This window comes from Dermacentor silvarum, chromosome 3, assembly GCF_013339745.2.
Source record: "Dermacentor silvarum isolate Dsil-2018 chromosome 3, BIME_Dsil_1.4, whole genome shotgun sequence".
In the NCBI taxonomy this organism is placed as follows: Eukaryota; Metazoa; Arthropoda; class Arachnida; order Ixodida; family Ixodidae; genus Dermacentor; species Dermacentor silvarum.
In genome coordinates, this window is record NC_051156.1 from 153,773,430 (window position 1) to 153,797,827 (window position 24,398).

Genomic DNA, 24,398 nt, shown 5'->3' on the forward strand with positions numbered 1-24,398 from the left:
CTTGCTCAAAATTTCCAGAACGATCTGATTTCGGGGTGCGCTTCATTTAGTATAACATTTACCAGAATTAATTCCCTGGTTTTTAAGAAAAATGCGCAAATTTGCCTTCACGTATGGGGATGCAAGCTACTGAACCGACGGCGCTACATAAACTCTTGTCGCCGCCTTCCGGCAGCTGCAGAAAGTAGCCGCTCAGGGAGCTTTGCCGCGTGTTCCAGGAGCGGACAACACGCGTAGGTTTGCCAGAGTGTCTGGCACGACGCAGATTGGACGCTCCAACCGCTAATTGGTTGCAATATAATAATTAATTTTGAAACTAGTATATCAGGTGGATAACAATATTCGTAGTACTCTACAAAATCATTTATTTCTTAAGCGTTCAAGTCATCTGGATGAAGTGGCATATGTGTTACATACGGGCCTACAAGGGATAAACCCCTCACGAAAACTTCGCCCTACATAGATTCGAACATGTGCAATGATCCTGTGTAATTCTTATTAGTTTTCGCACTGCTCTGTGTGTGTGCTGAAACATGGCAGATGGTATAAAATTTTTACATGAAAATTATTCCGAGGTATATTTTTCATTTATGTATTAAGCAAGAGACGGGCTGCGTTCACCAAGCGGGGATGTGTAGGTGAAACGCAAAGACAATGATGGTAATGGAAGGTGAATGGTGTACAGTGAAGTACAATGTAAAGAAACGAGGTTATTAAAGTCCGTGCTATGAACGCATTTCAACATTTCCATTTCAAGATATAATTTCTCTAATCTTCTTTAAACGACATTGTAAAACTTTGGGGGATAGTAAAACCCACCAGATGTAAGCAGCAATTTACGACCAATTTTCACCACGTAAAGCAACAGTATAAATTCTGGGTTGTTTCTTTAAAGTGTCCGAATTGGCCAATTGGCATTGCTGTACTCTTCCGCCTCTTTTTTTTTTTTCGAGCTGGTAACTGACGAAGCAAGGAAAGTGTTGCATGATTGCTTGGAAAGAATGTAATAGTTTTTGACAATTCATCATATAAATTACTAAATATACACGCAATAATTATTCAGAAGTTTCCATGTAATAGAATTTCCTCGGTAAAATACAAATAGCTATTTTAAAATCCCTACCAGAACCTTCCGAATATTCAATACTAGCAGCCTTGAAGCTGATTTATAAATAGAGGTATCTCCCCTTTACAATTTCAGAATTTTGTTTCGGGCGGCGACAAGCCTGAGTAATGATTTTCGCAAAGTGCTGTCTTGTGCTGATAGCCACGTGGACAATGTGCACGGAAGCAAAGTGTGAGTTTTCCCAACTCGTCTTGCCTTAATCGCAGCTGCTCCGTTATCACCTACAGTCACCTACTACCATTGTATAAATTTAGAATCGCCAATTTCGTGATTGCAAAATTACACTTCATTAGATATAAACAGCCCTTCCACCTTAAACATTTTCATGACGTCATGCGCGCGGCCACGTGTGACGTCATGGACTTCTACCGCGCTCCCTATAAACTGTGCACGCATGCCGCGCCGCTTAGTCGCTCCTCCCTTACACCTCGCGTTGTGTGCCACGACGCCCGCTTGCGTATCGGGCTTTACGTCGAACATGGTTCTCAAAAGCTTTAAGCGCATCGAGTTTCAGAACAGGGGTGACGCTACGGTTACGACTCAGTGGAAACGTTTCATAGTTCTCGTCTTGCAAAATGCTAATCTCGTAGGAGACATCAAAGCCGTGGTCAATCCATATACGGGCCACAAAATGGTCTTTGTGCAAGTCTGCAATACTCCTCCTCCTGTGTCCACCGATTAACCCTGTATGCAATATGCAACCAAGTGTATATGATTATGCCTATGACGTGTGCAATTAAACAACAGTTTACGAAAACGACATCGCGACTGCAATGAATTTAATTAGCAACCAGTGAAACAATAGCTTAGCAATGCCTAACTTGGTGCAAGAAAATGGTTAATTTAGTCCAAGAAAATGTGCTTTCGCACAATATTTCCCGTGTTGGCGCATCCAAACTTTCTGTAATGTTTTTCCTTGTAGCAGGACAGGTGGCTATTAAATTTACAGTGACTTTCGAAAGGTAAAAGTGCGCCTAAACAAACACACAGCTTTGTCCTAGGTGTTTTCATATTCACGCGTTTATTCCCGTTGGAAAGATGGTAATGTATTGTTGTACAAACTACAGACGGCTACGCTGCGCATGCAGGTGAGGCGACACAAAGTGCGTTTGTAAGCACGTTTTCAATGTACGGTTTAGGACGACGAGCTGGTTATCTGCTCCTGAATACTACTACATATCCATTCCTGGAGTTACCTTCCCGTTTCGTTTAGTGCTGTCACAAATGTGTACACGTTTTCCCAGTATGAAAGGATACAAAAGATTGGCTAATAAGCAGGTTCACTGGCTGAAAAAAACAATACGTGTATGTATTCTCCAGTATGAAACTTAAATCACGAATAGCCGTAAGTGACATTCTCACTCAAAAATCTCAACAATTAAAATTGTTGCTATTTGAATAAAGGGTAAAGGTTCCATTTCACAATATTGGAGAGTTTGCAATTTCTAACCAACACTAGGCAGCGCAGTTGAAAGTACGGGCTGCTCGATGGATAACAGAGGTGTGCGTGTTGTAGTTCTGTCATTCCACGTTGCCTGTGTTATAAACGATCTGCTTCGTGAAAGCCAATTGTGGAGAAATGTTTAGACACTTTTTGAAGTGCTGATTAATACAATTTAATAGGAATACAAAAATAGGAATAGTAATCAGTGTATTTTTCATATTTTGAGAGTCGCAATACTAAGGCCTCTAAAAATAAATTATTACAATTAATTCTTTTTGAATTCCATGAGCAAGAAACATTTCGAAACTCAGTGAGGTTACAAGAACTGGTGGGGCTTATACAGTGCTCTATACCGGCCTCGTCCTCTGCTACAGAGGTCTTCCAGATGAGAGAATATAAGGTAGAAAATCTAACTCATACGAACATAGCGGGCAACATTGATGAATTTTAAATCATTACTGAGGAGGTACCAGTCGTAATAAAGCTAAGCAGGATATTTCGATTATAAGTAGTACAAGCCTACGCTCTAACCTAGAGTCATCAAGATGAATAGAACTGTTTAATGAAGACGTTGAATTAGCAATGAGAAAGGTCCAAACTGAGTACACTGTATTCATGGGCGGCTTGATTGGAAACGTAGGGGAACATCAGGCTGGGGAACTATGAACTGGCAAGTGCCACATCGATTCTATAAATAGTAGAGGAGCGATGTTTTCATACTTCAGGTAATATAATAGACTCCGAATAATGATTGCCTTCTTCAGGAAGCACAGTAACATGAAGTGGTCGTGGAAAATCCTTGTTGAAGAAACAAGAAATGAAAAATATTTAATACTCTCCGCCACTCCCAACATAGTGCAGGGGGCAGATGTGTGACGTAGAGTAAAGAGCAGCAATCATAAGTTAATGAGGTTCACTCGATGACCGCGGAAACTCACTTTCAGAACGCTGGATTAAGTAAGCGTGGCGGCAACAGTAAGCGAATTGACCTTCGTGCTGGCGCTCGCATCAACGCGAAAGCACAGCGCAGGGCGGACTCTGTCCCCGCCGCAGATAGCTTTCAAGATACAGAAGCCCGTTCGGGCGCGCACCTCGTAGAACGCCTCTCCCACCCCCTCTGTACCCTCGCTCCAGAGCGTTGCGCGCGAGTGGAAGACGGCGGGCTTTCTTACGCTTCCTTCCCTTGCGTTCACGAGATTGAGCCTCGATCGCAGCCTCGCCCTCGCCCGCTTTGATTCGCACATGCGGCATACGGCGCGCGGCGACGATTTTATTGCTCTTGGAATTTACACTGCACCTCACGGTGACAGTGGCGACGACGGCAGAAATGCCCCTGGAGTGTCCATATAATTGCTATCGCAATAAAATGGCCACTGCATGAAATCAGTGTAAAGAAAAACTTGGCATAGGACAAGGAAAGTTGCATGCAATGAAAGGTAGGCAGGATATTGTAGTCAGCAATTTTCATGATATAACAAAAGCAGCTGAAGAATTCTGTACCGACCTATACAGTATCGGGAGCAACCACGTACACGTAATCTTGATTAAAAGTTGTGAAGAACAAGGTACATAGGATCCTTTGGAAAACATGTCCTGTGGAAAAGTAGATGGAGAAGATGGAACAACAGTAAACTTATTCAAAGATGAAGGAAATATATGCTTGAAAAGCCTTCGGCCAATTACACGCAATGCCTCACGACTACAATGGTACGATTTAGCTGGAAGAATGTCAACATAATACTTAGTCATAAGAAGAGAGAGGTTCAAGAATTGAGAAGTACTACACCCATTAGCTTGCTTACATTATTGTACAAAATATTCACCACAGACCAAAGTAACTTTAAAAAGAATCAAGGAAACACTTGACTTCAATCAGCTAAGCGGACAGGCTGGCTTCAGGACGGGTATTCTACAATGGATCACGTCCATGTTATCAGTCAGGTAATTCAGTATTGTGGGAGTACTTTCGTTATGTCGCTTTCATAGCTCATGAAAATGCATTTGCTTCAGTGAAGATAACAGCAGTCATGAAGGCATTGCGCAATCAAGGAGTACAGGAGGCATCCGTGAACATGTTGGAAAATATCTACAAAGATTCCACAGCTACCTTGCTACTTCACAAGAAAAGCAGAAAATTAACTACCAAGGAAACGGTCACACAAGAAGAGACAATCTCTACAATGCTACTCAATCCTAGCTCAGTAGTAGTCAAGCTAGTTGACTGGGAAGACTTAGGAGTGAGGATCAATGGCCTTCGGTTCGCAGACGACATTGTCCGGTTCAGCAGCATTGCGTATGAATTGCAACTAATGATTGAGGTCCTTAACCGGGAAAGTGTAAGAGTAAGGCTGAATAATAATATGCAGAGGACAAAGGCAACGTTCACTAACCACAGGACCTTGACTGTGAGAGGTAAATTTACTGAATAAATTGTGCCGTTCGCAACGCACTGTGGGAATCGACCGAACGCGACGCATTTTCCAGGTAGCTGGCTATTCAGCAGTGTTTGGGATTCCGCGAAACGTTACCAGGTGGACCAAGGTGTTTGTGTAAATTCAGTATTTATGGGTGTAACGTGAGTACAGTGGATTATAATTAGCGCGAGTGTGTGTGTGTATTACGCCAGCAGCAAGAAGGCGACAACGTTAACGACAATTGTAAGATTTCTTCGAAGGATCGAATTGATGTAAACGAGCTGCATGGAGGTAAAAGATGGGCAAGAAACGCATGAACTAAATGCTCCCTGACGGCAGCACGTGGTATCAAAGGGCACAAACGGCTGACGACGGCGATACTATAGCACAGCCTGAAACCCGTGTCTTTTTATAGCCATTCTGCTAAGTGGCGAGATGCAGCTGCTCGCATTGGCCGAGCCGTGATAGCGCTGCCATGGTGGAATTCGATGCAGCATTGTCGTACTCGGACACTATGTGCACCAGGAAAGAGAGGGCATTTTTGTTTAAGCAGCCTGGGAACGCCGAGACGGACCGTGAAAATTTGCTACGAGCTTACGAAGGAACGAGAAGGTGGTGTGCTGGAGCGCGGAAATAAACTCATGCGGGAAACTCGCTTCTCCATCGCTGTTTGAACGAATGCAACCAATACCAGGTGTTCTGCAACCGAGATGCCGCGATCCTCTTCAGTGCGCCACCTGCCTCGAGCACAGTTGGCACGCGAGAATGAGAAGGCGGGAGTTGCATTACGAAGCTGGAATGATGAAGCAAAGACCATTACGTTATCGCGAGCGCAAGTATATAGTTACTGCCCAACTTGGCCCACTGGGTAGGCATAAGTTCTTTTCATGATAACATCATGCCGTACATGCGTTCATGCACGTAATGGATCTATCTGAATATTGTCCTGCATGTGATTACATTCATAGGAATCACATCATGGCATTGTCGTCACAGAGTTGTCCGCACACCACCTTCGTCGTTCTAACGACGTCAATCCTTCTCCATCATTCTATCGTAATCAAGCTGTCTTCATTCCATCGTGATTATGCCGCCGTGGCCGCGGCATCGTTGTCATGGCGTCGCCGTCAGACAGTCACTGTCATGCACGCGTTTCCATAGCACCGTCGTCATGCCTTCATGGTCGGACTTCCTCGTCACTCCTGCTTCGTCATTGAACGCTGGTCATGTCGTGGTCATCGCACCATCATCGACACTCCATCGTCAGCATACAGACTTCACGATACAGTCCTCGTCAAGCCATTGTCGTTATAACTCGTTCGTCCTCCCTTTGTGCTCAAACGGCTGTACGATTCTCGTGATGTCGTCCCGGTTGTTCCACCACCCAACGTCGACATCCAACTCTGCTCCTGTCGTCGTTGTCGCGCAATTGTGGCCACATAATGGTCGTCACATGTGGTCACATAATGGACATATGGGGCAGAAACTTGGACGTTAACAAGGAAGCTCGAGAACAAGTTAAGGACCGCACAAACAGCAATGGAACGGAAAATCTTAGGACTAACGTTAAGAGACAGGAAGACAGCGGTGTGGATCAGAGAACAAACGGGGATAGCCGATATTGTAGGTGACATTAAGCGGACGAAATGGAGCTGGGCAGGCCATGTAATGCGTAGGATGGATAACCGATGGACCATTGGAGTTACAGAATGGATATCAAGAGGAGGGAAGCGCAGTCGAGGTCGGCAGAAAACCAGATGGGGTGATGAAGTTAGGAAATTTGCAGGCGCAAGTTGGAATACGCTAGCTCAAGACAGGGGTAATTGGAGATCGCCGGGAGAGGCCTTTGTCCTGTAGTGGACATAAAATATAGGCTGATGATGATGGTGAATGGTCGTCATACCATTGCCGTTATGCTGACGTCGTCACGCTGTGGCTTTAACATTGTCATCACTTCAGTAAAGTCATCCCATTGTCCTAATATCGTCGTCATATACCCCCTCTGCCGATCCACAAACGTCTTTTTTTTAGTCAGCCTGTCATAATTTACAGTCGTCATTCAATTGGGATAGTGCTTCCGTTGTTTGTACCAACACCGTCATGCCATCGTGGTCGTGCCATCGTCGTCATTCCAGTTTCGTCATCGGTTGGAAGACGCGTGGAAACAAAGCAAGCAGATTTTAATCTCACACAAAACCCAATACCTCAAACTAAAGCTCAAGCCCACTAAAACACACTGCGGGAAAAATACTAACAAATGTACAACCTAATCCTTAATAAACACTAAACATGTCCTTAATTCCGCCTACACTAATTCTGGGCGTTTTTTCCACGAAAGTCAGGCAACTCTGGCCTACTGCTATCTCGCTACAAGAATGGACTGGTCTTACTCAGTTCGTCACTGTTGTTGGTATTTTCCCGGTGAGAATCTCGTTGGGCCTTTCTCAATGTCGTTGCTTTCACCGACTGTCGCATAATCGTTGCTGCCTTGTATTCGGTCCGTCAACTTGTTCGTCTCCGAAGCCTGCTTATCCCGGTCGCTGATGCTGACATGGCAGAGAGGCCCGACGGACTAGGCCTAACGACGTTCTCGGCCGCTGCTTCCGTCTAGTTCTTACTCATATGCCGACGTGGCGTTCCGGGGATTATCGAACGCGCTGGTCTGCCGATGAAGGAGGATCCTCTCTGGAGTGCCCGGCCCGTGATCCTGCAGCAGGTCCAAGTAGCCTCGCTCGAACGTCTCCGAGGTCAGCGGCTCCACCTCGGACTGCCTGCGTCACGGACTCGGCCAGGCCTCCAACTCTCCCGTCGCCAGAGTGTAGCTGACGATGCGACCTTCCTGGCCCAGAGACACGTCGATAATGCTCGAACAGTGCCGTTTCTCCCTCAATTAGGGCTCGGTTCACGCGCCTCGAGGTCTCGTGCCGTTTGGAACGCTCCGTTCACCTCGACCTTCTCTTGTTTTCTTTCGCCGCGGGCTTCTTACTCATGACACCCATTGTCCTAATATCGTCGTCATACCCCCTCTGTCGATCCATCAACGTAATTTTTTTATCAGCCTGTCATAATTTAGAGTCGCCATTCAATTGGGATGGTGCTTACGTTGTTCATACCAACGCCGTCATGGCATCGTGGTCGTGCCATCGTTGTCTTTCCAGTTTCGTCATCCGTTTGTCGTCATATCGTCATCGTCACATCATCGTCATAATACACGTGTCGCCGTACCATTGTCCTCATGTCGCCGCCGTCACGCTTTCTCCGTTACCTAATAGTCTTCATTTAGTAATCGTCATCTCATTGTAATCATGCTATCGTCGGCCATACCGCCTTTGTCGTTTCATCAACGTCATTCGTTCTTCATTCCTTCAACGCTCCGGCGCCAAACAGTAGTCATCATCCCGCCATGCTCTTGGGCTGCCTTGGCAAGCAAGCGCCATTGCAAATTAGGACAGTGAGTGAGTACGAACTTTATTTAGGTCCTGAGCAGAAAGAATTAAAGCGGGGCCGGAGGCCCCGCCAATCTATCCGGTGGCTCCACCCAGGTCGGGGCCGGTAGACATAGTCCTTCGGCGACGGCCCGGGCCCTCTGGACAGCCTTGAGCTGAGCGATGAGCTCTGTACTTCTGAGCGCTGAGTCCCAGGAGGACTGGACAGGAAAGTCCGTGCCCGCGTTGGCAGGGCACAGCCAGAGCATGTGTTCGAAGTTGTTGCATTCGTGGCCGCAGTGTGGGCATGCAGTAGGAAAGTCTGGATTGATCCTGCTTAGTGTTGTTGGTGTGATGTACGTCCTAGTCTGCAACTGTCTGTAAGTGACGGCCTGTGCTTTCTTGAGGTTTTGGTGAGGAGGAGGAAAAATTCTTCGTGCTAACCTATGATTTGAAGTGATTAGGACAATACCGGTGTATGTCGTATAGAGCAGAAACATGAAAAGTCTCTAAATGACCCCTACAGATGTTAATAATCCAGAATTCAGAAAAAGCAGTGTATTGCTACGTAGCTCAAATGCTAATCGCGTTACCGTTGTCACACATCGCGAGAAGAGCAGAGACGTAATTTTACATTATTGCGAAGCATTATTTGCGAACTTCAAGCGTTTTGAGTCTTTCTATCGATATATCTAGCCTCATACGTCGTGATTGAGCGTCGAGGTCGTTTCTTCGACTGTATATATATTAGAACAGGCATGGGGTGGCATGACATGCAGGTATGCGTAACATGAATCACATGTCACGACATCAGTTATATGGCATATTTGTGATGGCATATATGTCTTCGCATAAATGGTATGGACGGCATGATGCTATTAAGGGCGTTTCTTCAGCTCGATTTATACAGGGTATTTAAGCGAACCCTTTCAAAAATTTTGAAAGGTTGCCGGTGGCAGATAGCACAATTCTAGTTCATGAGCTGGTCTGCTCGAAGAGGCGGACATTACTTGCACAAAAAAATAAATGCATTATCGACTACTTAGAAAAACTTACTAATTATGTATAAACTAATTATCTTATGGCCCATATGCCAATTTACAAATTCTAGCCGTGGAGTTCGCAAGGCGGATCCACTTGGAACGTATTATTCGGATGACATCAGTTTCGAGATATTAATTCTCGAACTTTGCGGAGAAATGCATTGGCCTTCCAATTACCTTCTTAAAAAGCATTGCTTTATGCATTGAACCAGAAAAGTAACTTGAATGTCAATGCATTTCTCTGCAACGTTTTGGAAGTAATACCTCGAAACTGGTGTCTTCCAGAGAATTCGTTTCAAGTGAAGCCGTCTTGCGAGCTCCATGGCTAGAATTTCTAAATTGCAACATGGGCCATAATGTAATTAGTGAAAAACTTTACTAGTGAAATTAAGTTAATTAGTCGATTAAGCATTTCCGTTTGTTGTGCAAGTAATGTCCAGCTCTTCAGTAGACCAGATCATGAACTAGAAATGTGCTATCTGCTACAGGCCACCTTTAAAAATTTTTGAAAGTGTTTGCTGAAACGCCCGGTATCTGGACCTGAATGGCCCGACATGCGTGCATGACCTGACATGAATGGCGTGACATAAATGTCAGCACATGAATGACATGCGTGTCATGACAAGAATGCCATGAATTGCGGGAAATGACATTAAGGAAAATACATGGATGAGCATGTCATTCCATGCCATTCTTGCCATATCATGCACTCATTTCGCGCCAGGCATATCCGATACATATCCGATTAAAGAAAGCACCATGACGTCATTACTTCATGTCACTTACGTCATTCATGGCAATGACGCCATGACATGCATATCATTTCATTCATGTGATGCATGTGATGTCATTCCATTTATGTCATGGATATCGTGATGGATACCTTAGAAAAATTCGCATGAATGTCAACCATGTCGTCACATGCATGACATTTCATGCATGTCATGAAATCATATCATAAATGGGATTACTACAATGGTATGAATGATGTGACATGCATTTTTCAACTGGATATATTTTGGATATGCGTGTCACGACATGCATGTGTGACACTACTAAGTTCATGCCATGTATTTTATAAAATGATAGGCGTAAGGCCGTGGCTAAAGTACGTCTGACGTCTCCCTCGAATTTTTATTGCGATAGCAATTATATGGACACTCCAAAGCAGATTTCTGCCGTCGGCGTCGCCGTCGCCGTCGCCGTGAGGTTCCGTATGACGTCAATGGAGATGAAATCGTCGCCGATGATAAGTGGTTCTTGAGGGAAAGGGAAAGGTTGGCGCTATCTTCTGCAGCCCTTGACGGAGCACGGCTCAGCGCCAATGCGCCGAACGCTGTATGTGCGAGTGAAAGGGCGCGAGGGACGCGCGCTTTCACGGGGAGTGAACGCACGGCGGAGAACAAACGCGCGTTCTGCGCCGTGCTCCCTTAAGGGCTGCAGAAGTAGGCGTCTCTTTCCTCCTTTACAGTCACCATATATGGAGAGCAAACGCGGCTTCTTCCGACGCGCGAAAGGCCGTGGGAGGGGGGGGGGGAGGGGAAGGGAAGGGACGCGACGTTTAGCTGTGGCACCAAGTGCCTATTTATATCAGAGGCTCCGGCAACAGTCACCAACGCCGCACGCATTTTGTGCGAACGCGGGCAAAACGCCGACGGCGTCGACAACAGTTCTGCGTGTTGCCGCTGCCGCTGCATGTCCAAGTTTATACAGCTGATGAAGCTACTATCATTACTCCGTATAGCTCTCTACAAATTTGCTATCGCAATTTATGCTTCGCCTTTCAGGTGAAACTGCGACAACTTTTTTATAGCGAATGGCATTCCTTGCTTACTTAAACCATTTTGAATCTATCTATATGTCTAATTATCGATCTATCTGCCTATGTGCCTATCTATCTATATATCTGTCTATCTATCTATATATCTATCTATCTAGCCTGTTACACCTACCTAATCGCTCAAGTTGTCTACAACCTTGAACCACTGGGTACGTGCGTGGTAATGATGCCATCGTGGTCGTTCCATTGCCATCCTTCCAGCTTTGTCATCCGACTCTCGTCATACCATAGTTGCCATGCCTTCATCGTCGTACAGTCTTCAGGTATTCATTGTCCTACCGTCGCCGTAATGTCTTTGTGGTCATGTCATCATCATCACTCCAACGTCTTCGTCTCTTTCTTGTTGCCCTCGTCACCATGCCATCATCTTTAAGCAGTCTATGCAGTACAGTAGTTGTCACGCCATCCTCGTCATACGCTCGTCGTCAGCCCATTGTCCTGATTCGTTGTCACGCCATCTTTGTCATTCATTCGACATCATGCATTCGGTTTCATGCCGTGGTCGTGATTGTTCCATCGCCATCAAGCTAACTTCATCTGGCTCTCGTCATGCCGCCGTTGTCACACAGCCGTCTTCATAACATTGTTGTCATACCCTCGTTGTCACGCCATCATCTTCGCACAATCTTCACAATACAGTCGCCGTTGCCACGCCATTGTTGTCATTCACTCGTAGTCATCGAAGTGTCCGGACGCCATTGTCATGCGGTTGTTGTCGTTAAATGGTCACCGTCATGACTTCATTGTTAGATTGTCATCGTAACCCTGTTCTGGTCCTTCCAAAGTCGTCATGCTAACTTCCTCATCCTACTTTGGTAATGCCATCGGCACGCCATCGTCATCCCCAAGGCGTCGTCATACCACTATCGTCATGCCATCATTGTGACGCTGTCGTCGTTATATCATCGTCATTATTAGGGACTCGTCATCGCATGGTCGACATGTTGTCGTCGTCAAACCGCCGTTATCATTCCATCGACGTCATTCGTCTTCGTCATTCCATCGCCGTCCCCACGTTGCCGTCGCACAGTTGATGTCATGCCGTCATGCTCATGGCCGACATTGGCCAAGCTAGTACCATAACAAAGTAGGCCGATACCGCAGACAGTGTATGTCGCATACAGCCGAAGCAAAGGAAGTCTCCGACTGACCACTGCTGATTATATATGTATTAATTAATTTATAAAATACTGCGGACAAGAAGTCCAAGCAGGGTGAGCAGGATACACAAGATTATTTACACGAAGGTACAGGATGAAACAACTTTGTAACAAGCTTTTCACACAATTTGTGTCGTCATAAGGCAGACGATTAAGAAAATTTAATCAACTTGGTTATAATGACATCAGTATTGTAATGAGATATGTAAACCTGACATCAGAAATATGGTATGTCGCTACATTGTTGGAATTCCATTGGCATTAGCATCAATATTCATCGTGAGATGGGTTCTGTCGCCATTTTTTAAGCCTCTAAACAGTAAATATTGCAAAGCTGACGGATGCACCTAAATGAATGCAGCCGAATATGTTTCATGGGAGTGTTTATCCTTGTTTGAAACTCCGCCTACAAAGCATTGCTTTATGAATCATAGGTAGCGACACGTCGATATTTTTTGTAGAGTGACTACACATAATATCAAAATGAGACTTTTTCTCACTCGAGCACCCTATTCGTCTTTATAATCTCAGATTCGGTATGTCGCGAAACGACAACAAGCTGATTGGGGTAAATGAATGGCCACCCATGAATAAAAAACGACTTTTTCCACACCCGTTTTCCTCATCCCCAGGAAATGCAAACTTGATTGATGATTTCGCGTTTCAGGAACACAGAGATTAGGTGGGCGTACGACGTTAGACCGCTTCTATTCTGTTTTTATATGACCCTGCCACCACAAACGCAAAATTTTGCAGGTAGATGGCATTAGCATGCCCCTCTTTGTGCAAATTGAAACCTTGTGCCATATGAAGTTCTCACAGAACAGCCATGATGTTCTCCCAGGATTCTTTGTATTAGGCCACGAAGAACGAAGATAAGCAGTATTTGCTAATTATTCACAAAGAGCACAACTAACTCGAAACATTATACTTCACCTGCGCGGAACCAAGAATAGGCTGTCAAGTTCGAAGATATTGTGCGAAGAACAGGCCTTAAGTACGGTGAAGGACAATACGTTCTAAAAACCAGAAGCCGTATGTCGTACACCCCAGTTCTCTAGTAAACAGACAAGGAACCCCCATGCCACGTGCCCTCGATTGCCGCCCTTTGTTTTTCGTAGTCCTTACGAAAGCTATATCCTTGCTTTTATTAACTTATCGCTCACATGTTTCCTGAAATAGAGCTTGGCGCATCGGATTTGTTAGCCCAGGGCAACAGGAAAGCATTTCAGAGCCTGAAGCTTCTCTAACGCCTCGCTGCAAAATAGTTCAGTTCACGTAATGTTGTTATTTCCTTCTTCAAACGTTTTTTAAAAGAGCAAACAAGTGCTCTTTTTGTCTCATTTTGGGAGTTCAACATTGAAGATTCAATAAGAAAGTGGCAAATTTTCATACAGATATGTTACTTACCTGCAGTAGTATTTACTGTCGCGGTCCCTCATGCATCACATTGCCATAAGGAATGCATATAGTTGAAGATTCTGCTTATTTTAGATTTGGTCTCACAAGGTAGTGAACCGGAAAATGCGCTGCTCATTAGTTCAAGAAATTTAGAACAGCAAACACAGCAGAAGACCGATAACCATCATTCCAAACCACACAAGCATGGGGTAAGTACACTGAATTTCTTGGCAATGTTTTTCATGTACAATAAAATAAAAAGAGTCAGCCTCTTCAGCATATGTTCAATTAGCATATGTTCAAATTTGTTTACTACAGGAACGCACGGCTAATAAAATTTAGGGCAGTATGATACTGAATGTAGCTTTCCTTGCTTTTCAATATGCAATGGTTCAGGGTTGAAGCAGATAGCATGGCTTACTGTAGCTAGAAAAAGTCCGCGAGCATTTATAGACTTCATCTGCATGCTTGATACCGAGACAGCACACTTGTGCGACCATGCAGAACTAAAGCCCATGTTCCATCAGCATTTTCTGTAGTGTATGAAAAACTGTGAAATACGCATTGCTTAAATGAGCAGGCTCGAGTAACCTTATATATGTACGTTTTGTGGAAAAGTCTTCAAAGAATATCAATATTGTTTGATTGGAATTCTTCTCTATGCTTCCCTCGGGACAAGCATGTCTGCTGCTTGCGAGCTACAATAGGCACACCTAATCATACTTCGTTAGAAATAAGTGCGCTCTGGTAGGAACATGAAAAGCGAAAATTTATTATCTGGTTAAAATATTTTCCGTAATACATTAAAATATTTGTCCATGCCTTCCGTGTAATTTCAACGCAACGCATGAGGACTTCATATAATTGTGTGCAGTTGCAAGTTAATAGTACGGGAAACATAAAATTATTTATTGCATACAAAGCGTTTTAGTAAAGAGTTGCTTTTCACTAATATAGCATTGTGCTAGTGTCAACTTCAATATGTTTTGTCAATACAAACTACTCTAGATCCAACGCGCCTGTTTGAATCAAGTTTAAGCAAAATGTTTTTCCATAGTGTAAAAGAAACTCAATGTCAAGATAAAAATTATGACCTCAATTTCAACAGGCGCAATGCACATGTCAAGAATATGTGAAACGAAACGTTCACAATTCAGTTAATTAACCTAATTTGGTGCTCACAATTCTCTTTACTTTTATTCACTTGGATGTGTATTCAAATGTCATGTGCACCATACACGTTACATATTTTTTATGTATTGTTTATATTTATATGCTACAGCCTTCGAGAGGTATGCCAAAATAAATAAAATTAAATTCTAGGGTTTTAGTACCAGGACCGCGATGTGATTACGAGATACGCCGTAGTGGGGGACTGCGGACTAATTTCTACCATCTGTGGTTCTTTAAGGCGCACCTAATGCATGGTACACAGGTACTTTTGCATTTCCCGCCATTGATCTGCGCCGCCGCATTTGGCCTTTAATCCCGCAACCTCGCGCTTAGCACTGCAACACTAAATTCACTACGCCACAATGGAAAGTCTATGCCCAAATGCGAACAGCGCATTATGAAACAGTGCGAGACGTCGAAGGAGAAATATCCCGCGGCCAAAAGCGAAGTTTCATGATTGCCGATGGAAGATATTGAGTAATACGCATGTAAAATGAAGCGTGAGGGGACAAATATGAATAAAAATGAGCCTACTATGCCTCTCGGTTAACTGCAGCACCTACCAAATGACGCAATAATGGGGGAGGCCAAAAGAAGAAATACATGTACACATATATACACATATATGCATATATATATATATATATATATATATATATATATATATATACCGGGTGTTCACAATTAAGCTTCACGAAATTTTAAAAAATCGCCTGTGGCAGGTAGCATAATTCTTATCGTTGAGCTGGGTTGTTCAATCAGGCGGACATTAGTAGGAGGACCAATCGAAACACATATCCAAATAATTAAAAAAATTCACCAATTAAATTCTTAATTAATTACTTTACGACACATATTTCAATTTACGAATTGAAGCCGGTGAGCTTGTCAGGCGTATCCACTTGGAATTAATTTCCAGAATGACAGCAGTTTGGAGATATGTGCCATCAAACTTGCCCTAAAAATGCAGTGTTGTTCCCCCTACTTTTTTACGAAAATACTGTTTTATAGATTGAAGCACAAAATTAACTGGAACGCCCATGTATTTCGTCCTACACTTTGGAAAATAATATCTCAAAATTGGTGTCATCCTGGAAATTCAATTCAAGGGAATGCGTGCGCAAACTCACCGGCTACAATCCGTAGATTGCAATATGTCTCGTAAGGTTATTAACTCAGAAGTTCATTACTCAATTTTTGTTCGTTAGTTTAATATGTGTTTCGATTTCTCGTGCTACTAATGTCCGCCTCTTTGAATAACCCAACTCAACGATAAGAATTATGCTACCTGCCACAGGCAATTTTTTTTTAAAATTCCGTAAAGCTTAATTTTGAACACCCGGTATATCGTGAATATATATGTCTATGTACCCTTTGATTTAATTACCTAGAAATGCATTGGCCATTCTCCGCGCCACAAAGGTTGATCGACCTGGTTTATTTCACTCTAATATTGCTTTCTTCGATCATTGTCCCTGATCAATATTCACCAACAAGAAGCGAGCGTAAAATGACACGATATCAACAACATTTTCTTGCATAACTTCATGTTGCAGACCTCAGGCTTATTACCAGTTACTTTTAGAAGACAGTGTTCGAAACAGCGTTCACCTGGCTAGAACTACATTTGGTACCGGACTACCGGAGTCATGGGCGCACCAAAGCAACTAAAAACATAAACAAATGTGCTGCACAGACTTCCTGCGAGAATAACTGGGCGTCTGCCAGTGTCTACGGAGTGAACGCTCGCTCGCTAGATAACGACACGCTTGAAAAAGGCAGCAGAATTGGAGACGTCATGTTGTATGATCCATGCTTTAAGTATGTAGACGTTGCAGTAAAGTGTCAATATAAATTTGCAGTTGAAATAAAGCACCCTTCTAAGAGCATACGCGGGCAAACGGTCGCCGCACCCGCCGCAAAATTACGTTCAATATGCCGATAAGCGCGTCTCCACCCCAATCCAGTTCACTCGCAGCGCCCTCACACAATTTTCACACGAAAGTGTTTCATACCGTGTTTCACGACTGATGTCCGGCAACGGATATAACGGATGTGATAGTCGCCATCTAGAAGCTGTGAAGCGAAGCACTGCGTTGTGACACTAACGAGCACCGACAGGGAGCGCTTCGGCAGTCACAGCACAACGGAGGGTCCAACACGGTGTAGCAATAGAATAAACAACCAAGTATAGAATCGTGCATAGTTTCATACAATATTTATACAATAAATAATCGTACAATAAAAACACTATTAATATTGTCCGATGGAAGGATTCGAACACAGGAACTCTAGAAGAGAAGCCGCATGTTGAAACCATTACGCCACGGACGAACTTTTTTTCTTCATTGAAAGCCTCGACACGCGAAATAAAACGCCCTTATGAATTTATCACTGGGCGAGCTAATGCATTGAGACACTTGGCGCATTTCGATTTCGCTACCTCACCAAGCTGAAGCGTTGTAGTTAGTAGCGATTGTGCGTGTTTGCAGTGTCTTCTGCACTACCAAAAGTATACATTGCGCGAAAATTTACGGCAATGAAGGCATATAAAGCGAAATAAACAAAACCACAAGAACGTCTAAATCCACAGGCACGAAAATCAGACAGATGCATGCACGTATGTGGACTGTGGCGTCGTGTGGGCAATTAGCGTCGGATTAGCGTGTGGCGCCTCGTCGTCTACGAATTGCGGCTTCAACATGCATCAGCAGTGCATCGCCTACTGCTTCGCTTGCGATGGCACCACCTAAGACAACTGCTGCGCTGAAAGGCGCAGAAAGGCAACGATGTCGCCGGGCGAATCTGGCTTTGCTCCGGCGAGAGATATGCGAGCGTGAAGCAGAATGCCTTCGCGCGTTCGCGGCGCACGGTGCAAGCTCTGCCACTGGCATTCCTGCAGCTGGGCGCGTCGCAGCTGGACTGGCTGCCGTAGCCACTACGGAGCTGGACCAGTGTGCTCGCACGTTCGCCGAAGTCACTCGCTGGCAGGACGACGCTCGCCAACAAGACGCCACGCACCAACAAACCTGCAACACGGTCGCCGGCCCGTAAATCCTGCGCCTTTCGCTGTAGCGGACCGTGAGTTCCCGATTAAACATGCAACAGCTTCTGTGAAAACGCGTTTCACTTTTGTGTTCTACCGATTCATATGAAAGAAGGATCAACCATAACTTTTCCACACGCGTCGCTTTAACAGGAGAGCGCTGTTCGGTGCACTCGACCATTGTCTAGTACATTCTATTTGCACTACAAATTGTGCTGCCGCGACGGCTATTAATCCATCCACGAACTTGGGTATTCATGTTTACTTGGCCTAAACCTGGGAGTTAGCTAGCGCTGTTGACATCTCCAGGTATTGCTTTGCTGTTTGACCCTCCTTCATTTATAGGAATATATATATATATATATATATATATATATATATATATATATATAGTTATATTGTTAAATATTAGAGGAAGCGGACGACGATAGGGATTGGCGCTCTTAGTGCAGGCGGCTCGCTCGGGATCTTGCGTGACGGGATTGATTCGAACAGCCAGTACGAACGTGTTGCTACTGTCCTTCGAGCAATTAACTTCCCCTTTCTCGCCCTTGTACGGCGAAGACTCCTTTGTTTTACGTTTTCTCGTGCCGATAAAACCACCGAGACTCTGTGATCCAAGCGACCCGACCACGAAAGTACTTCGCCGGCAACGAATGGAGCGGATCAAGGGCAAGCAGGCGACCCAACGAGCTTTGCACACGCGTATCCAAAACGAGGCAAACCAACTCATGGAATTGAGTCAGTTTTGCACTCCGGCGCTTCGAGTGCTGCATGACAGACTGAAGAACTGCAACGACGGACCATGGGTGCTCAACAAACAGATGGAGGGTTACCTCACGGACGAGCAATCATCAGAAGACTACATCTCGGTCGCGGATTATGAATACGACGCGGCAGAAACGTTGTCCCTTCTCTGTCACCACATCAAGCAGCTTCAGTCTCAAACGACCGCGGATCGAGGCCTACCGACCCCTAATGACGCCTGAGCTTCAGGTACGATCTCAGGGCATCGAGCCCTCGGTGATACCTCAAGACCGGTTGTCGGTGCTTCTCGACTTCCGAAGCTCAACTTGGTTCACTTCAATGGAACAGTGCAACAGTGGCAGCCCTTCTGGGACATCATCAAGCATGCCGTCCCCGAAAATGCCAGCTTAAAGAACATCGACCGCTTCCACTACTTGAAAACTTTTTGGGCTGGACCAGCGGCCAAAGCGATCGAGGGAATTCAAGTGACGGACGCATCATATGCAGATGCCATTGAAATTCTAACCAACTGCTTCGCAAACGTGAGGATCATCGAGCAGAAGTACTTGGAGAATCTTCGAATGCGGATACCAGTGAGGTTTTCTACTGACGTGACCACTATGAGGAAACTCCTGGATGCCGGACATATTAACGTGAGAGGTCTCAAGGCTCTTGGACGATCGGAGTTTCATACGCTGCGATGCTCTTCGAGATTCTAATGAAAGTGATCCCCAATGACATCGTGGTGGAACACTACAAGCGACAGAGCTTAATACAAAAGCCCGACGAGACCCAGTCTACAGAAACGGAGCTGCGTCAGCTATTGGAGTATCTACCACTAGAGGTCGAAGCCCGTGAAAAAAGTGGTGACCAGGTGACCTGGGTGACCGACACGCACGATGGAAGGCGTTACAGGAAGCCCTGTGCCACGCCTACCGCCTCCTTACTCCACAACGAATCCAACAAGACAAAATGCACTTGTTTATTTCTGCCTTGCACCCACACACGCTACGGAAACGTGCATTGTTTCACTAAACCTGCATGAGAAAAAGAGCCTTCTGGCCAAGTCGGGCAGATGTTTCAAGTGCGCGGTATCGGGCCACCGCTCGAAAGATTGCCGACGCAACATCTGTTGTGCTACCTGTAAAGGCAAGCACGCAACAGCTGTTTGTGACCCCAACTACGCTAGCACGAAGAAACTGAGTTAAGGAGCTTGCATGCTGCCGCACAGGCACCTACAAGGAATTTGTTTGAAAAGGACGTATTACTGCAGATGTACAAAAGGCGTTTCTTCAAATCGGCATTCAAGAGCCTGAGCGCGACGGCTTGCAGTTTTTATGGTTTGACAGCACACCAATGTCAAATGAGCATGTGCCGAAAATAGTGGAGTATAGGATGACACGAGTGCCATTTTGGAACTACAGCAAGTATCTTCGTCTAAACAGCGACGCAGTATCATTTCAAGCACGTCGATCTTGCGCTGAGATTAACTGCCATGCAACTTGCCGAGATCTTCTACGTTGACAATCTTGTCCCCATAGTTCTTTCTTCAAAAGAAGCTTTCCGTCTTTATAGAGAAGCGAATCTCATCCTGAGCAAAGCGGGCGTGAAGCTGCAAAAATTGTCCACCAATGATGATGAGCTAAGACAGTACATCACTGATGGCTTGGACTCTGTCTCAGCAATGACTCCTATTAGAGCACTGCACGGGCTCGGGCTTACCCGAAAGCCCGGGCCCGGCCCGGCCCGTGGGCCGGGCCGGGCCGGGTAGAGGAGTTTTTTCACGGGCTCGGGCCGGGCTCGGGCCGGGCTCGGGCACGGCGTGTGCTTTTTGACCCGGGCCCGGGCCGGGCTCGGGTTTGTTGACGCGGGCCCGGGCCGGGCTCGGGCTTTCTGCGAGTTATTCTCGGGCTTCTCAACTCTGAAAAACATGTATTTTTTGGTCTCGGGCCGGGTTCGGGCCGGTTTCGAGTCGGGCTCGGGCCGGGCTCGGGCTTAAGGTAAAGGGGTGGCGGGCCGGGCCGGGCGGGTAACGTAGATTATTTCCGGGCCCGGGCCGGGCTCGGGTCTCGCCATAAATGTTTTGATCGGGCTCGGGCGGGCCGCCCAATGTAAAAACGGGCCCGGGCCGGGCCCGGGCCGCAAAAATCGGCTCGTGCAGTGCTCTAACTCCTATACGAAAGTTCTTGGTTTGCTATGGGACACCGCTGCTGAGAAACTTATTCTAGACATGGAATATCTGTTGCAGATTAGCTTCTCGAAACAAAGAACGGCACCAAGAGATGTGTCCTTCAGACGACCGCACGGATTTTCGATTCATTAGGGTGGCTATCACCGTTCGTCGTTATCATGAAAGTCCTCTTTCAAAGATTCTAGGAGTACGGCACAGCGTGGGAAGAAGTTATGCCTGAGCAACTTGGACACGAATGGGGAACTGGGTCCAATGAGGTGAAATGCTCTCCGGTGTTTTCACTTCCCAGATGTGAGGTGAAGTTATTATTAGACAAGCCTACAAGCTCCCAACTTCACGTATTTGCTGATGCCAGTTCTATTGCTTATGGTGCCGTAACTTATCTGAGAATTGAAGATCAATGCGGTAACGTCAATATTCAGCTTCTACTTTCGAAGTGTAGAGTAGCTCCAATCAAACGGACCACGTTACCACGTTTGGAATTGATAGCAGCGGTTCTGGCTTCTAGAGCCCTAAAGTTCTTGCGGGAGGCTCTAGAGTCGAGGCACTGGAAAAAAGTTGTCGCAGTTTCACCTGAAAGGTGAAGCATCAATTGCGATAGCAAATTTGTAGAGAGCTATACAGAGTAATGATGTTAGCTATATCAGCTGTATAAACTTGGACATGCAGTAGCACCGGCAACGCGCAGAACTGTTGTCGACGCCGTCGGCGTTTTGCCCGCGTTCGCTCAAAATGCGTGCGGCGTTGGTGACTGTTGCGGAGCCTCTGATATAAATAGGCACTTGGTGCCGCAGATAAACGTCGTCTCCCTTCCCTCCCCCTTCCCCCCCTCCCCCACGGCCTCTCGCGCATCGGAAGAAGGCGCGTTTGCTCTACATATATGGTGATTGTAAAGGAGGAAAGAGACGCCTACTTTTGCAGCCCTTAAGGAGGCACGGCGCAGAACGCGCGTTTGTTCTCCGCCGTGCGTTCACTCCCCGTGAAAGAGCGCGTCCCTCGCGCCCTTTCACTCGCACATACAGCGTTCGGCGGCGCGCGGTCACGATTTCATCTCCATTGACGTCATACGGAACCTCACGGCGACGGCGACGGCGACGCCGACGGCAGAAATCTGCTTTTGAGTGTCCATATAATTGCTATCGCAATAAAAAGAAGAGCACCTGTAGACGGACTCAACTGGAGCGCTTTGTTGGATACAAAGCTCGACAACCAAGTGGAAGCAATTCGTTTATGACAGAGTTAACGAGATACGTGAAGTAACAGGACAGTGGCATCACTGTCCGGGAACACAAAATCCGGCTGATCTGCTGACGCGTGGGCTTTCCCTTGCAAACCTTCGAAATAGCCACCTGTGGTGGAAAGATCCTAACTGGCTTCTACGTGCGGCAAATAGTTGGCCAACGAAATCTGACGTTCCAGATTTTGGACCGGAAGACGACCAAGTTGCTTCCGAGTTACAAACAAACGTTCCTGTACTGGTGGGCGTAATAATAGAACCACTTTTCAGTGCCAAAAGATTTAGTTCTTGGTTACGAATGGCAAGAGTGACAGCATGGATAAAACACTTCGTGGACAACTGTCGATCGCTAACGTCGCATAGGGTAGGATCACTTACAGCTACTGAAGTTCAAGGAACTGAGAACATATGGTTCAAGGAAATGCAGACATATACCTATGCCAAAGAGAGAGCAAAACTTGAAGTGGGACAAAACCTCGACAAGACGTCGTCTATAAGAAACCTGCATTACTTTATCGTCGAGAAGGGCGTCATGAGGATTAGAAACTCGCCTTCAGAACGTCGAAGTCCATACAACATACAACGAAAAGACGACTGTGTTGCTGCCATTCAACTACCCGGTTACGCGACTCGCCATTTTGCAAGTGCACAGAACTGTGATCCATGGCGATGTCGGTGACACCCTAAATTAACTTCGCGCACGGTTCCGGTTGCCCATAGTGCGACAAGCAGTGAAGAGAGTGCTCCGAAAATGTCTGATTTGTGCTCGGTTCCGACTCAAAGCTGCGAGTGCACTGGCAGCCCCTCATCCCAATGATCGTGAGTGCAATTCGCGCCCTTTTCAGGTTACGGGAGTTGACTTTGCAGGGACAGTTTTTGTGAAATACTGCACTGGCGTTAAAGTGTACATAGTGCTCTTCACGTGTGCAGCAGTTAGAGCAATTCACCTTGAGCATGTGGTTGTACCTGCTACAAACGCTATCCTCATGGCCTTCAAAAGATTTTGTGCAAGACGAGGAACACCGCGAATAGCATGCTCGAAGAACGCTACTACATTTAGGAAAGCTGCACGCGAGCTAGCTTCCATGCACCAGTTGTTGAGGAAAGGGAAAGTCAGCCAGTATTGCTCTACCCAGGGCATGACTTGGAAATTTACTGCAGAGAGAGCTTCTTGGTGGGGTGGTTTTTGGGAGGGGTTAGTTAGGATTGTGAAGATGTGCCTTCGCAAGTCCTTGAGAAGGGCGTCTGTGGGCCTAGAGCATCTGAGCACTTTGCTGACTGAAACAGAAGCCGTTTTGAATTCCAGACCCATAACTTTCATTTAATCTCAGACATTCTAACCCCATCTCATTTTGTGTTAGGCAGCCGTCTCCTGTCTAATCCTAAAACGTCGGAAGGACGGTGAGAAAGAAATGCTGAGCTGCTCAGTTTGTGGGTCCACAGGCAGCTAATAATGGAACGACTGTGGAAGCGATGGCTTCGTTAATATCTTCTGACACTTCGAAACATTCACTTGAGGAAAGCATCAAAAGCTTATAGCATCAGAAAAGGTGATGTCATGATTATTCTCGAAGACAAAGCTCCCAGATTGTTCTGGAAGACTGGTGTAGTGAGCGACTGCATCCAAAGTAAAGATGGCAACGTCGGTGCATGTAAAGTGAAAATACCCAGTGGCTCATAGTTGATCCAACCTGTGCAGAAATTGTACCCCTTAAAACTCGCCACCTCAGGCCCCGGAGGGGGGATTGGTGCGCTGAGCGCAGGCGGCTCACTCGGGATCTTGCGCGGCTGGACCAAAGAGACGTTTTTTATTTCAATCTCCTTGGGCTGGACTGATTCGAACAGCCAGTATGGACGCGTTGCTATTGTCCTTCTGGCAATAAACTTCCTCTTTCCCACCCTTCTGCTGCGACGTCGCCTTGGTTTTACACACACACACACACACACACACACACACACACACACACACACACATATATATATATATATATATATATATATATATATATATATATATATATACAGGGTGTCCCAGCTCTCATGCACCACGATTTTAAAAAAGCGCCACGGCGTTACGCGAAACAAACCTGGTGCGTATTGTTTCCCGTACAGTGGTGTAGCCTCCAGTAATTTTTTCTTTACTGAGATTTG

General features: G+C 45.8%; 1 long non-coding RNA gene across 1 annotated transcript in view; it reads left to right on the forward strand.

The window, feature by feature from the left end:
* The first annotated feature begins 1,194 nt into the window (after positions 1 to 1,194).
* The window catches only part of LOC125944549 (uncharacterized), a 28,554-nt gene continuing 5,350 nt past the window's right edge, over positions 1,195 to 24,398 (forward strand). The window contains exons 1-2 of the long non-coding RNA XR_007466267.1: positions 1,195 to 1,297; positions 13,947 to 14,062. This is a non-coding gene — a long non-coding RNA (uncharacterized LOC125944549). The remainder of the gene's footprint in view (positions 1,298 to 13,946; positions 14,063 to 24,398) is intronic.